The following is a 17,404-nucleotide window of genomic DNA, read 5'->3' as shown; positions in this document are numbered from 1 at the left end:
CTCAATAGGGGCCACACCTACCTTGTCGCGAATAACCTCATTTCTGATCCTAACCTGGAGTGCCCGCACATCCATCTCAACATCCTCATCTCTGATACCTTCATCTTCTGGACATGAGCGATCTTGACTGGCCAACACTCAGCCCCATACAACATCGTTGGTCTGACTACCACTCTGTAGAACTTACCCTTAAGTTTCGGTGGCACCTTCTTGTCACACAAAACACCAGAAGCGAGTCTCTATTTCATCCATCTCGCCCCAATACGATGTGTGACATCTTCATCAATCTCCTCATCCCCCTGAATAATTGACCCAAAGTACTTAAAATTCTCTCTCCTAGGGATGACCTGCGAGTCTAGTGACACCTCCCCTTCCCCTCCTTGAGTCTCGCCACTGAACTTATACTCCAAGTATTCTGTCTTGGTCCTGCTCAACTTGAAATATTTAGATTCCAGAGTCTGCCTCCATACCTCTAATTTTGCGTTCACACCGTCTCGCGTCTCGTCAATCAATACAATATCATCTGCAAATAGCATGCACTACAGTACCTCCCCTTGGATGTGGTGCGCCAGTACATCCATCACCAGAGCAAACAAAAAAGGGTTGAGTGCCGACCCCTGATGCAACCCCATCATCACCGGAAAATGGTCTGAGTCCCCAACCATCGTCCTCACTCGGGTCTTTACTCCATTATACATTTCCTTAATCACCATAATGTAGGCAACAATTACACCTCTAGCCTCCAAAACTCTCCACAAAACCTCCCTCGGAACTTTATCGTACGCCTTTTCCAAGTTGATGAACACCATATGCAAGTCCTTCTTTCTCTCCCTATACTGCTCCATCAATCTCCTAATAAGGTGGATGGCTTCTATAGTCGAACGCCCCGGTATAAACTCAAACTGGTTATCAGAAATAGACACACTCCTCCTCACCCTTAGCTCTACCACTCTCTCCCGGGCTTTCATAGTATGGCTAAGCAGTTTGATACCCCGATAGTTATTGCAATTTTGGATATTACCCTTGTTCTTGTATACAGGAACCATCGTGCTCCACCTCCACTCTTCGTGCATCTTTTTCGTTCTAAAATGATATTAAATAACCTAGTGAGCCACTCCAAGCCTGTCTTGCCCGCACTTTTCCAAAACTCCACCGGGATTTCATCCGGCTCGGTCGCTTTACCCCTACTCATCTTATGCATAGCCCCTCAACTTCATCAACTTTAATCCGCCTACAATACCCAAAGTCACAACGACTCCCGGAGAGTTCCAAATCACCCAGGACAATGCTCATGTCCCTCTCCTCGTTCAAGAGACTATGGAAGTATGTCTGCCATCTCCGACGGATAAGCCCCTCATCCAACAAAACTCTACCTTCTTCGTCCTTGATGCACTTCACTTGGTCCAAGTCCCGTGCCTTCCTTTCCCTCGCCTTGGCTAACCTGAACAACCTCTTATCCCCATCTCGGCCCTCGAGTTCCTCATACAAACGACTAAAAGTTGCAGTCTTGGCCGCCGTAACTGCTAACTTTGCCTCTTTCTTAGCCAACTTATAATGCTCCATATTCGCCCTCTTCTCCTCCTCGTCTACACTTTTCACTAGCTTCAGATATAAGGCAACTAAATAATTATATTCCTAGCAGAAAGCTTTAAACTCTTACCTATAATAACACATCTAAAGTGTTCATTTGCTTAAATATAAAACCAAATGGTTTCAGTTTCCCATCTATTAATGGAATTGTTATTAATTATAATTTTATTGGTACTTTCTCTCTATTTCAATTATGGTAATGTTTTATTTGGTGATATAACTATATTTTATTGATAAATGTGAATGCTTGTATAATAGTGCATACTTGGATGAATAAGTGATATTTATAATATTTATCTATTACACATATTATATAATTTGTATAATACATTAATATTTATTTAATAAATATATTATGAAGTATAAATTAAATATTACTCCCTCCGTTTTAATTTATGTGAACCTATTTGACTGGGCACGAAGTTTAAGAAAAGAGAAAAGACTTTTGAACTTGTGGTGTAAAATGAGGCACATATATTTTGTGTGGCTATAAATCATTGCATGCAAATAAATTGTTTCCAAATAGGGAAATGAGTCATTCTTTTTGGCACGGACTAAAAAAGAAATAGATTCACATAAATTAAAACGGGTGGAGTATTAGTATAAAATATTATTTTATTTGGATATACATATTATATAATTTTTTTTCTCAACATGATAAATATATACGATGTATATTTGGAATATTAAATTTTATAATATAAAATATACACATATATATTGTATAAATATTATATATTGAGAGCACATTGTAGTTGTTTAAAGATTATATAATATTACTATAATATATAAAGTATAAAAATGACTCATGAATGCTTTACGTTTAAAGCCTTTCATTTTATTTAGTGATTGAATTTTGTGGAAGGGAGAAAAAATAGTGAAAAGGAAGAGAAAATCATGGTATAAGGATTTACAAATTTATTATGACAAATTTATACTAAAACAATAACATAAATCTTTAAATTTATTCTAGAAAGATACGAAGAATCTGTAACTATTATATTCAAATGTAATAAAATATAAAATTATTAAATAAAAAAAATATGGCTATACAATGTACGTTTTATAAATATTTACTGAATTTAAGTTACATTACTTCATACATGCTTATAGATCTTGTCACGACCCAAAATCCACTATAGGTCATGATGGCGCCTAACGTCGCCGTCAGATAAGCCAACGGTGATTTATCAATTTAATTACTTATTTTATTACTTTCGAAATCATATATTTTAATAAGGAAAGAGTTTTACACTTCTAAATCCACGGGAACGTACAATATTTCTAGTTTATAAAAGAATTGAAAGGCGTTAATAATATACGAAACCATAAGCATCAACTAGTATAACCCCAAAACCTTGTGTCACTAGAGTTTGAGCATTTTCTAAGGAGTACAATAATAATACAACATCTGTCCAGAATGTAAATAAGACAGGATACAATAAATAGTACGATGGAGACTCGGTGGACAGCGATGCGTAGCCTAGAATGCAGCTCACATAAAGTCTCCTCAACAGGTGCGCCACATGCCAAGATGATCACCAAATGAACCTGTCAGATCCTGCACATTTAGTGAAGAAATGCAGCATGAGTACGTAAATCAATGTGTACTTAGTAAGTATCTAGCCTAACCCCGGAGAAGTAGTGACGAGGGGTCGACATCGACACTTACTAGAGGTCCAATAAAGTAATATGATAAATCATAAAAGATATGAAACACACAACAATAATGAGATAAATCTGTAAGTTACATAATCTTCCAAATATTTCTTTTAAGGTATGAATTTCTCAATCTTGTATTCTACCTTAGCAGCTCCGAAAATGTCAAGTGCCAATATCAAATAAATAAGGAATATCATATAAAATGCAGGGCATCAATGAAAAGATTATCTCGTGAATATTCGGACTACTAGCGATATAACGCACGTTTCTGCCGAGGTCGTTCGACCCGATCTAGAATAATATATACACTGCCGAGGGTCGAGCGGCACGAACCATAGATGCATATATTATATTGCCGAGGCGTTCGGCCCGCTCCATAAGAAAGGAAGAAAGTTACCGAATTACGAGATATGTGCTTACAATACAGTACATGAGCACAAAGTGAATATAATCTTTACCGTTTCTCAAATAACTCGCCTACAACTCAAAGTGTTAAGTCTAGGACTAATATGCATATATTTATTTCTTAATCAAATTCAGTTATAACTCTAATTAATTAAGCCAGCAGAACGAGTTCAAATAATTCAATTATTACTTGATAAAGTCCTAAGTCTACCCGGACATAAACATGCTTTAGCTACGTACGGACTCTCGTCACTTTGTGCGTACGTAGCACCCATAACTAGTTGCACATAATAATAAATATCACCTAGGGGGTAGTTTCTCCCTCACAAGGATAGATAGGAAACTTACCTCGCTCCGAAGTTTCAAAACTGGCTCCAACGCCTCTCTAACTCTTCAATTCAATCCAAACGATTCATAACTAGTCAAACAATGTGCAACTCAATCAAAATATACTCCAATGCTTATAATTAATCAATTCATAACAATCCCCAACTCCGCTCTAAAAATCAATAAAGTTAACACACGTGCCCGAATTCCGAAAATTTTCGAAGATAAACTTTACCCATAATGCCACAAACTCAAATATATAATTTATTACAAATTCCATGTCCAATTTCTTGGTCAAAATCTAAAAATACCAAATTTCTAGGTTTTCTACCAAATTCTCAATTTCTACAAATTCTCATTCTTAAAACCTCTCGATAGAAGCTGATAAACCAGTCAAAAATATCGAACAGGAGGAGATGTTCAGGAAAGTTAAAAATTGCTCCAAAATTGGCTCCTATAGATGAAATGAAGTGAAAATGAGCCAAACCCCCGTTTTAAAAATCCACACTGCCCAGAACATCCCGCTTCTGCGGTCCAAAATGTCGCTTCTACGACGGCCGCTTCTGCGGTTTCAATTTGACACCTGGGAGGACCCGGGCCAGGTCGCCGGCCGCTTCTGCGGCCCTGATGCGCATCTGCGCCCCCCGCTTCTGTGACGCCTCATCCGTAGGTGCGGTTCCGCTTCTGCAGAAACTCGACTGCATCTGCGGTCCTAGCCTTTCCCCAGCAAATCCGCTTCTGCGCTCCCATTTTCGCTTCCGCGATCGCGCAGGTGCGGAAAACATCTTCGCTCCTGCGACCTCAGTCCAACACTACCCTTGCCGCTTCTGCAAGGGCAGTGTATTAAGCTAATTGATATTATTTCCGTTATTAGACAGCTGGACATACCTATTTTTAAGGTGATTGTCATTACTGTATTCATGAATACATGGCGCGTATTCATGAATAACGTCATGACGGCACCTAGTCTCCACGACTAGGTAAGCCTAACAAATTACGGAAAATAACAAAAATGGAACTAAAACTTAACAACTAACTGCAACAGATAATTAAATAGCTGGTAGCAATGCCGCTCGACATGTACAAAAACCAACAATCTAGTAATACACAGTATTCCCAAAACCCGGAACATCATAAGTCACAAGCTACAGAAGAAACTAGTATCTCTATACACCAGAGTTTAACAAAAGAAGTACGGAAGGTAAATGACATAGGAGAGAATAGAGGGGGACTCCGAGTTCTGCGGACGCGGCAGATGTACCTTGAAGTCTCCGTACAACTGTAAGCACTCTCAGCTAGTAGCGGAGCTGATAAGAAGCACCAGGATCTGCACACAAAACATGTGCAGAAGAGTAGCATGAGTACACCATAATGGTACCTAGTAAGTGCCAAGCCTAACCTCGGTCGAGTAGTGACGAGGTCAGGTCAGGCCCATTGGTAAATAATAAATAAGGCAGGAGAATATACAGTATAATGAGAGACTAAAATTTAACAAAAGGATACACAGCAAGGCCACAGTACAACACACATGGGTAAACATCAAAGGGATCTCCCGAGATACCGTCTCGTAGTCCCAAAATAAATATGCAGGGAGAACTTCCGAGGTACCGCCTCGTAGTCTCAAAAATAAATATACAGGGAGAACTCCCGAGGAACCGCCTCGTAGTCTCAAAAGTACATGTGCAAGGAGAACTCCCGAGGAACCGCCTTGTAGTCTCAAAAGTAAATGTGCAGGGAGAACTCCCGAGGAACCGCCTCGTTGTCTTAAAAGTAAATGTGCAGGGAGAACTCCCGAGAACCGCCTCGTAGTCTCAAAAGTAAATGTGTAGGGAGAACTCCCAAGGAACCGCCTCGTAGTCTCAAAAGTAAATGTGCAAGGAGAACTCCCGAGGAACCACCTCGTAGTCTCAAAAGTTAACACACAGCTCAAACCGATAAATACAATAGTTAACAACAAGATTTCTACATTTATACTGATAAAGAACAAGGAAAAATAGGGAATCAACTAGGCATGCTTCACATGGTTCAGATAAGCAGTTAAAGCACATTGATATATGATATTAAACTAAACAGGATAACTACATATATTGGGATAGCTCAAATAAGAATGAAAATAGACTAATGCTCATTTAAACGGTATAACTCAAATTAAAGAAAAAATAGGTTGCTACTCTGTAAAATAAATCAGGTTTTACAACAAATAGCCTGTGTACGTACTCGTCACCTCACGTACACGGCGCTCACATATCACAACAGTACCAAATCCTAAGGGGATTTTCCCCACACCCACAAGGTTAGGCAAGCCACTTACCTCGAACCAAGCTTAAATCAATCCGTAACAATACTTTTTCCACGAATATCCGACTCCGAATGGCCCAAATCTAGCCAAAATCAATTACATATCATAAATATAACTATAAGAAACTAATATAGTTAATGAAATCAAAGCTAAAGCGAGAAATTAGAAAATTGTCCCAAAAGTCTCCCTGGGCCCACGTCTCGAAATCGGGTAAAAGTCACAAAATATGAACACCCATTCACTCACGAGTCCAACCATACAAAAATTATCCAAATCCGATGTCAAAATCTCAATCAAAACCCAAAAATCTTAGTTGAAGAACTTCTTCCCATTTTCCCCAAAATTTCAAACCAAATCTGAAATTAAATGATGAAATCAACCATAACTTAGTGGAATATAACCATAAAGGAGTTAAGAATCGTTACCGAAAAGCTTTCTCTGAAAATCCCTCAAATAATCGCCCAATCCGAGCTCTCAAAGTCCCAAAATTGGAAATGAGAAATCAACCCTCAAAATCCTATTTTCTGCCCAGCAAACTCGCTTCTGCGAGCCCTCAACCGCACCTGCAGAAAACTCATCGCAGGTGCGAAAATGGCTGGGACCGCATCTGCGAGCTTTGAGCCGCACCTGCAAGCCTACTTGTATTTAATAATTAATTATGTGTTCTAAGACCTCGAAAAATACTATTTATCATTCCTCGGCTTGTGTGCGTAGTCCGCAAAATTTTCTGGAATATTTTTATGTGAAAAATGGATTAAAATATGAATTAGAGCTTTAAAACTCAACTGAGTTGACTTTGGTCAACAGTTTGAGCAAACGGACTCGGATCAGTATTTTGATAGTTTCGGTAGGTCCGTATCGTGAATTGGGACTTGGGCGTATGCCCAAAATCAAATTCTGAGGTCCCTAGCCCGAGATATGAAATTTTGAAGAAATAAATTATAAGTTTAAATTTAAATAGTGACCTGATGTCGAATTATGTACAAACGACCCCGGAATAGAATTTTGATGATTCCAACAGCTCTGTATGGTGATTTTGGACTTAGGAGCGTGATCGGAATTTTATTTGGAAGTCCGTAGTGGAATTAGGCTTGAAATGCCGAAAGTTAAATTTTTGGGAAGTCTCACCGAGGGGTTGACTTTTTTATATCGGGGTCAAAATCCGATTCTGAAAATTTGAGTACCTACGTTATGTCATTTATGACTTGTGCGCAAAATTTGAGGTCAATCAGACTTGAATTGATAGGTTCCGGTGTTGTTTGTAGAAATTGAAAGTTTCAAAGTTCATTACGCTTGAATATATGCGTGATTCGTGTTTTTAGTATTGTTGGATGTGATTTGAAGACTCGACTAAGTCCGTATGATGTTTTAGGACTGGTTGGTATATTTGGTTGAGGTCCCGAGGGGCTCGAGCACATTTCGAATGGTATTCAGAGTATTTTCCTTCATTTTGGCATTGCTGGTAGCTGCTGATTTCTGGTATTTTAAACCTTCTTCACGATCGCGAAGATTGGGACGCGATCGCGTAGGCTTAGTTGAGGCAGTGTTAATTTTGTTCTTCGCGATCGCGTGAGGTCAACCGCGATCGCGTAGTTTTGGCAAGCTGTGCATCGTGATCGTGTGGCATTGTTTGCAATCGTGTAGGGTTAATTGAGGGCTGTTAAGTTTTGTGCTTCGCGATCGCATGAAGCGGGATGCGATCGCGTAGCTTTGAGACCTTGTAACTCGTGAATGCGTGAAGAGGACTGTGATCGCGTAGAGCTAGGAATTTTGTTCTCTGTGATCGCATAAGGATATACGCGATCGCGTAGAGTTAATTTGGACAGTGGAAATTTGTGCTTCGCGATCGCGATGAGTAAAAACCTGGCAGAATGTTTAAGTTCTGAAAATGGGACTTCGTTCCATTTTCCATTTTTAACAAATTGGATGAGGCGATTTTTGAGAGATTTTCAAAGAAAACATCGGGGTAAGTATTCTTAACTCAATCTTGGTTAGATTACCCGAATCCATCACTATTTTTAACATTTAATTGGTGATTTAAGTTGGAAAAATTTAAAAACCCCTCATGGATAGATTTGAGGGTCGAATTGTTATTGGAATTTATTCATCTTGGTATGGTTAGACTCGTGATTGAATGGGCGTTTATAATTCGTAACTTTCGCCGGATTTCGAGACGTGGGCCTCACGGGCCATTTTTGAGTTAATTTCGGATTTTTATTGAAAAATATAGTATTTTCTTATAGAATTAATTCCATAATTTTTGTTGACTGTATCGAATTAATTATGATTAGATACGAGTCGACCGGAATCGGAAAATCGAGGAAAAAGCATACTACTTGGTTAAATTGGAGCAAGTCGAGGTAAGTGACTTGTCTAACCTTGTGTGGGGGAAATTTTTCCTAGGATTGGCATTAATTGTAATGTGATGAAAGTCGTGTACACGAGGTGATGAGTGTGTACACAGACTAAATGTGAAGGATTATGTTTTTAAATTGTGAAGATCACTGTTGCATATTAATTAAATTTATTAAATCTTGTTATATTCTCCATCATTGATTTGATTTGTATACTTTAAATTTGCTTGACCTTTTCCTGCTAATTGCTTTACCTGTTTGGTTGAAACTTGGTTTCTTTTATTCTGTGCATTATTTGAAATTGATTTTCTTTAAATTAAATATTATTAATATCAAGTATTTGACATTTTAAATTTGGTATTGAAGCAACGTGTTAAAGATTTTGAAATATTATTTTGCTAAATTATTTATTCCTGAATATTTTTGTAAGATTTTTGTACTCATTGTGATGGAGCCGTTGGCTCTTTATTGTGGAAAAAAAATATTATTGATGATTTATGTTGGCATGAGCCGTGAGCTCTTTATTGTGGAAAATATCGTTGATTTATTTTGGCAAATTAAAATATTTGGGCACTTGAGGTGCAAATTGTGATATATTGTGATATTGATACGCATGCAGTGGTATAAGGTCTGGGTATTGAAACGCATGCAGTGAGATAAGGGTGGCTCGATACGCGTGGCTAGTAGGGATAACTACTAGAAGTCATGAGGTGTGATAAGGATGGCTAAAACGCGGGATGCTATTTCGGGAAAAATATTTTCTTTAAAATAAATTGTGAAGGCTCCCGCAGTGAGATAAGGAAATGATATATTGTGAATTTATTTATGATTTGGGACTACGAGGCGGTACCTCGGTAGTTCCCTTGTTGATATTGATTTATGGCCATAGTTGCCTTCGATTAATTGTTGTGATTTTCATAAAGTTGAAAGGAATTCTGTTTTGATTCCACTAGATATTATTTGCAATTATTTGGTGTCATTAAATATGACATACTATTTGATTCATTTTCATAGTCATTTTATCTTATTAAATTATTTAAACATTTTTCCATGTCATTATCTATTCTCCAGTAGGGCCTGACCTGACCTCGTCACTACTCTAGTGAGGTTAGACTTGGCACTTACTGGGTACCGTTGTGGTGTACTCATACTATGCTTCTGCACATCTTTTTGTGCAGATTCAGGTACATATTACCAGTCTAGACGTCAGTGAGTTACCTGCACACGGAGACTTCGAGGTATATCTGCCAGCGTCCGCAGACTCCGGAGTCCCCTTCTATCATTTTATGTTGCTTCCTTATTTTTCTTTAGATCTTGATACATAGAAACATTGAGAATAATTTTTTTTGAAGCTTGTGACTTATTTCTACGGGGTTTTGGGAGTTATAATTTTTTGAATTGTAGTTTATTTATTTTAGATATTTATGATTATTCCGCATTGTTAGGCTTACCTAGTCTTAGAGACTAGGTGCCATCACGACCTCCTATGGAGGGAATTTGGGGTCGTGACAAGTTTGGAGCCGCAAGAGGCCGGGGTCGGGGCAGAGGCTGAGCCAGAGGCCGGGAAGACCACGTGGTGCAGCAAGAGTACCTGCACGAGCTGCTGCACCAGAGCCACCAGTAGCTCTAGTTGGAGAACATGCACCTGAGACGCCTGTTGCTACTCCTGCACTTCAGGAGACTCTTGCCTAGTTTTTGAGCATGTTTGGCACTCTAGCTCAGGCAGGGTTAATTCCACTTGCTCCTGCCACATCTCAGGCCGGGGGAGGAGCACAGACTCCTGCCGCCCATACTCCAGAACCACGGGCCCAAGTTGACCATGCCCCAGAGGTTATACCAGTGCAGCCAGTTGTCCCAGTTCGGTCTGAGATTAGGACAACAGTTTCAGAGGGGAGCAACTCAGGCTCGAGAGGTATAAGAAGTACCACCCTCCCACTTTCAGCGGTTTAGCTTCAGAGGATGCTCAGAGTTTTCTAGAGGAATGTCACCATATCCTTCGTACTATGGGTATTGTGGATTCCAGTGGGGTTTCTTTCACGGCATTCCAGTTTAGAGGAGCAGCCTACCAGTGGTGGCGGGCATATGAGTTGGATAGTCCCGCTGAGGCATCTTCACTCACTTGGACTCAATTTTCGGATATGTTCTTAAGGGAGTATGTTCCTTAGAGTCTAGGGATACATGGCGCGCAGAGTTCGAGCAGTTGCGCTAGAGTTCTATGACCGTGTCAGAGTATGCGGTCCGATTCAGTGATTTGGCTAGGCATGCACCAGCCTTAGTTGCTACTGTTCGAGAGCGGGTTCGCAGATTTATTGAGGGTCTTCACCCTAGTATCAGATATAGTATGGCCCGAGAGCTAGAGATGGACATCACATACCAACAGGTAGTGTCAATTGCTAGGAGATTGGAAGGTATGTAGACTCGGGAGAGGGAAGAGAGGGAAGCTAAGAGACCCCGAGATTCTGGCACATATAATAATTCTCGTGCCCCAGTTGCAGCCCGTCATGGTAGAGGTTATGTGAGCCGTCCTATTCATTCAACACTTCCAGCTTCCAGTGGTAATCTGACTACTCCCAGACCTCAGGTTCCATATTATGCACCACCAGTGTCTTCTGTACCTCCTGTACAAGGTGCTTTCAGCGGACAGTCTAGTCGATCAGGCCTAAGCCAGTCCCAGCAGCCACGTCCTCCAAGGGCTTGTTTTTAGTGTGGTGACATTCGTCATATCATGAGGGATTGCCCCATACTTAGGAGGGGTACACCTCCACGAATTTCTCAGGCCCCACCTATTCCACAGGGTCCTCAAGCTTCTCAGGCCATGATTACTGCACCAGTTGCGACTCCACCTACACATTCAGCTAGAGGTGGAGGTCAGGCAGGTAGAGGTCGCCCTAGAGAGGGAGGCTATGCCAGATATTATGCCCTTCCTTCTAGGACAGATGTCATTGCATCCGATTCTGTTATTACAAGTATTATTCCGGTCTGTCATAGAGATATATCAGTCTTATTTGATCCAGGCTCCACTTATTCTTATGTGTCATCTTATTTTGCCCCGTATTTGGGCGTATCACGTGCTTACTTGATTTTTTCTGTTTATGTATCTACACCCGTGGGTGAATCTATTATTGTGGACCACGTATATCGGTCGTGCTTAATTATTATCAGCGGTTTTGAGACCAGAACTGATTTATTATTACTCAGTATGGTGGATTTCGATATTATTTTGGGCATGGACTGGTTGTCTTCCTATCACGCTATTCTTGATTGTTACGCCAAGACGGTGACGTTGGCTATGCCAAGTTTACCGTGGCTAGAGTGGAGAGGTACCTCAGATCATGTTCCTAGCAGGGTTGTTTCATTTATTAAAGCTCAACGAATGGTTAAGAAGGGGTGTGATGAGTATCTGGCCTATGTGAGAGATATTAGTATTGATAATCCTACTATGGATTCAGTTCCTGTAGTAATGGATTTTCCTGATGTATTTCCAGTAGATCTTCTGGGTATGCCACCCGACATGGATATTGATTTTGGCATTGATTTGTTACCAGACACTCAACCCATTTCTATTCTACCATACCGTATGGCCCCAGCAGAGTTGAAAGAATTAAAAAAACAGTTACAGGAGTTGCTTGATAAGGGTTTCATTCGGCCCAGTGTATCACCTTGGGGTGCTCCAGTCTTATTTGTAAAGAAAAAGGATGGTTCTATGCGGATGTGTATTGATTACCGCCAGCTGAACAAGGTTACCGTGAAGAACAAGTATCCATTGCCACGTATTGATGTCCTATTTGATTAGCTTCAGGGTGCCAGAGTATTCTCTAAGATCGACTTACGTTCATGCTATCATCAATTGAAGATTCGGGAGCCAGATATCCTGAAGACTGCTTTCAGGACTCGGTACAGTCATTACGAGTTCCTTGTGATGTCTTTTGGGCTGACCAACACCCCAACATCATTTATGCACTTAATAAATAGTGTATTTAAGCCCTATCTTGATTCTTTTGTCATTGTGTTTATTGACTACATTCTGGTGTATTCCCGGAGTCGGGAAGATCATGAACAACACCTGAGGACTGTGCTTCAGATTTTGAGAGAAAGGAAATTATATGCAAAATTTTCAAAGTGTGAATTCTGGCTTGATTCAGTGGGATTTTTGGGTCATATAGTTTCGTGCGAGGGGATCAAGGTAGATCCAAAGAAGATTGAAGCAGTGCAGAGTTGGTCTAGACCATCCTCAGTTACGGAAATTCAGAGTTTCCTTGGTTTGGCCGGGTATTATCGCCGATTTGTAAAGAGTTTCTCTTCTATTGCTGCATCTATGACCAAATTGACCCAGAAGGGTGCTCCGTTCAGGTGGACCGAGGAATGTGAGGAGAGCTTCCAAAAGCTCAAGACAGCTTTGACTACAGCCCCAGTATTGGTATTACCTACAGGTACAGGATCTTATACTGTGTATTGTGACGCGTCGCGTATTGGTCTCGGCGCAGTGTTGATGCAAGATGGTAGGGTGATTGCCTACGCGTCCAGATAGTTAAATGTGCATGAGAAGAATTATCCTGTACATGACCTGGAGTTAGCAGTAATTGTTCATGCCTTAACAATTTGGCGGCATTATTTGTACGATGTCCATTGTGAGATCTACATCGATCACCGGAGTCTACAACATCTGTTTAAACAGAAGGATCTTAATCTACGGCAACGAAGATGGTTGGAGTTGCTTAAGGATTATTATATCACCATTCTCTATCATCCTGGGAAGGCCAATATAGTGGCCGATGCCTTGAGTCGTAAGGCGAAGAGTTTGGGCAGCTTAGCATATTTACTGGTAGCAGAGAGGCCTTTAGCCTTGGATGTTCAGGCCTTGGCCAACCAGTTTGTTAGACTGGATATTTCCGAGCCGAGTCGAGTTTTGGCTTGCGTGGTTTCTCAGTCTTCTCTTTATGATTGTATCAGGGAACGTCAGTATGATGACCCCCATCTGCTTGTCCTTAAGGATACAGTTCAGCACGGTGATGCCAAGGAAGTCACTATTGGAGATGATGATGTATTACGGATGCAGGGCAGTATATGTGTGCCTAATGTGGACAGTTTGCATGAGTTGATTCTCCAGGAGGCTCACAGTTCGCGGTACTCCATTCATCCGGGTGCTGCAAAGATGTATTAGGACTTGAGACAGCACTATTGGTGGAGGCGGATGAAGAAAGACATAGTGGGGTATGTATCTCTGTGTCTAAATTGTCAACAAGTGAAATATGAGCATCAGCGACTGGGTGGATTACTTCAGAAGTTAGAGATTCCAGAATGGAAATGGGAGCGGATCACTATGGATTTCGTTGTTGGGCTCCCACGGATTCAGCGGAAGTTTGATGCAGTTTGGGTGATTATGGATAGAATGACCAAATCATCTCATTTCATTCCTGTGATTACTACTTACTCTTCAGAGCAGCTGGCTCAGGTATATATTCGCGAGATTGTCAGACTTCACGGTGTACCGGTATCTATCATCTCTGACCGGGGTACACCGTTTACCTCACGATTTTGGAGGGCAGTATAGCGTGAGTTGGGTACTCGGGTAGAGTTGAGTACAACATTTCACCCTCAGAGGGACAGGCCGTCTGAATGCACTATTCAGATACTGGAGGATATGCTTCGTGCATGTGTGATAGATTTTGGGGGTGCTTGGGATCAGTTCTTACCACTTGCGGAGTTTGCTTACAACAACAGTTACCAGTCAAGCATTCAGATGGCTCCGTATGAGGCTTTGTATGGTATACGATGCCGGTCTCCAGTGGGTTGGTTCGAACCGGGCGAGGCTAGACTATTGGGTACAGACTTGGTTCAGGATGCCTTGGAAAACGTTAAGTTGATTCAGGATCGACTTCTTACAGCCCAATCTAGACAGAAGAGTTATGTGGATCGGAAGGTTCGTGATGTTGCATTTATGGTTGGTGAGCGGGTATTTCTCCGGGTTTCGCCTATGAAGGATGTGATGAGGTTCAGGAAGAATGGCAAGTTGAGCCCTAGGTATATTGGGCCTTTTGAGATTCTTGAAAGAGTTGGAGAGGTGGCTTACAGACTTGCGCTACCACCTAGTCTTTCTGTAGTTCATCCGGTATTCCATGTTTCTATGCTTCGGAAATATCACTGCGATCCGTCTCATGTGTTAGACTTCAGTTCGGTTCAGTTGGACAAGGATCTATCTTATGTTGAGGAACCAGTGGCTATTTTAGATAGGCAGGTTTGAAAGCTGAGCTTTCGTGAAGGTTCAGTGGAGGGGTCATCCGGTAGAGGAGGCGACTTGGGAAACCGAGCATGATATGCGCAGCTGTTATCCACACTTATTCACCAGCTCAGATACTTTTTCTAACTCCGTTCGAGGACGAACGTTTGTTTTAGAGGTGGAGAATGTGATGACCCAAAATGTCATCTTTAAATTTAATAATTAATTCTGTGTTCTAAGACCTCGAAACGCACTATTTATCATTCCTCGACTTGCGTGCGCAGTCCGTAAAATTTTCTGGAAAGTTTTAATGTGAAAAATAGATTAAAATATGAATTAGAGCTTTAAAACTCAACTGAGCTAATTTTGGTCAACATTTTGAGCAAACGGACTCGGATCAGTGTTTTGATAGTTCCGGTAGGTCCGTATCGGGAATTGGGACTTGGGTGTATGCCCGGAATCAAATTCCGAGGTCCCTAGCCCGAGATATGGAATTTTGAAGAAACAAATTAAAAGTTTAAATTCAAATAGTGATCGGATGTCGAATTATGTAAAAACGACCCCGGAATAGAATTTTGATGATTCCAACAACTCCGTATGGTGATTTTGGACTTAGGAGCATGATCGGAATTTTATTTGGAAGTCCGTAGTGGAATTAGGCTTGAAATGCCGAAAGTTAAATTTTTGGGAAGTTTGACCAAGGGGTTGAATTTTTTATATCGGGGTCGAAATCCGATTCTGAAAATTCGAGTACCTCCGTTATGTCATTTATGACTTGTGTGCAAAATTTGAGGTCAATCGAACTTGAATTGATAGGTTCCGGTGTTGTTTATAGAAATTAAAAGTTTCAAAGTTCATTAAGCTTGAATCTATGCGTGATTCGTGATTTTAGTGTTGTTGGATGTGATTTGAAGACTCAACTAAGTCCGTATGATGTTTTAGGACTGGTTGGTATATTTGGTTGAGGTCTCGAGGGGCTCGGGCGCGTTTTGAATGGTATTAAGAGTATTTTCCTTCATTTTGGCACTGCTGGTAGCTGCTGATTTCTGGTATTTTAAACCTTCTTCACGATCGCAAAGATTGGGACGCGATCGCGTAGGCTTAGTTGAGGCAGTGTTAATTTTTTTCTTCACGATCGCGTGAGGTCAACCGCGATCGCATGGCATTGTTTGCGATCGCGTAGGGTTAATTGAGGGCTGTTAAGTTTTGTGCTTTGCGATCGCGTAGCTTTGAGACCTTGTAACTCGCGAACGCGTCAGAGGACAATGATCGCGTAGAGCTGGGAATTTTGTTCTCTGCGATCGTATAAGGATATACGCGATCGCGTAGAGTTAATTTGGACAGTGAAAATTTGTGCTTCGTGATCGCGTGTGGATGTTTGCGATCGCGATGAGTAAAAACCTGGGCAGAATGTTTAAGTTCTGAAAATGGGACGAAGTCCCATTTTTCATTTTTAACGAATTGGAGCTCGGAATGAGGCGATTTTTGGGAGATTTTCAGAGAAAACATCGGGGTAAGTGTTCTTAACTCAATCTTGGTTAGATTACCCGAATCCATCACTGTTTTTAACATTTAATTGGTGATTTAAGTTGGAAAAATTTGAAAACCCCTCATGGATAGATTTGAGGATTTGAGGGTCGAATTGTTATTGGAATTTAGTCATCTTGGTATGGTTAGACTCGTGATTGAATGGGTGTTTATAATTCGTAACTTTCGCCGGATTCCGAGACGTGGGCCTCACGAGCCATTTTTGAGTTAATTTCGGATTTTTATTGAAGAATATAGTATTTTTTTTATAGAATTAATTCCATAATTTTTGTTGACTATATCGATTTAATTATGACTAGATACGAGTCGACCGGAATCGGAAAATCGAGGAAAAAGCATACTACTTGGTTAAATTGGAGCAAGTCGAGGTAAGTGACTTGTCTAACCTTGTGTGGGGGAAATTTTCCCTAGGATTGGTATTAATTATAATGTGATGAAAGTCATGTACACGAGGTGACGAGTGTGTATACGGACTAAATGTGAAGGATTATGTTTTTAAATTATGAAGATCACTGTTGCATATTAATTAATTTATTAAATCTTGTTATATTCTCCATCATTGATTTGATTTGTATACTTTAAATTTGCTTGACCTTTTCCTGCTAATTGCTTTACCTGTTTGGTTGAAACTTGGTTTCTTTTATTCTGTGCATTATTTGAAATTGATTTTCTTTAAATTAAATATTATTAATATCAAGTATTTGACATTTTAAATTTGGTATTGAAGCAACGTGTTAAAGATTTTGAAATATTATTTTGCTAAATTATTTATTCCTGAATATTTTTGTAAGATTTTTGTACTCATTGTGATGGAGCCGTTGGCTCTTTATTGTGGAAAAAAAATATTATTGATGATTTATGTTGGCATGAGCCGTGATCTCTTTATTGTGAAAAATATCATTGATTTATTTTGGCAAACTGAAATATTTGGGCACTTGAGGTGCAAATTGTGATATATTGTGATATTGATACGCATGCGGTGGTATAAAGTCTGGCTATTGA

This window comes from Nicotiana tabacum, chromosome 21, assembly GCF_000715075.1.
Source record: "Nicotiana tabacum cultivar K326 chromosome 21, ASM71507v2, whole genome shotgun sequence".
Classification (NCBI taxonomy): domain Eukaryota; kingdom Viridiplantae; phylum Streptophyta; class Magnoliopsida; order Solanales; family Solanaceae; genus Nicotiana; species Nicotiana tabacum.
This window is presented reverse-complemented; position numbering follows the sequence as displayed.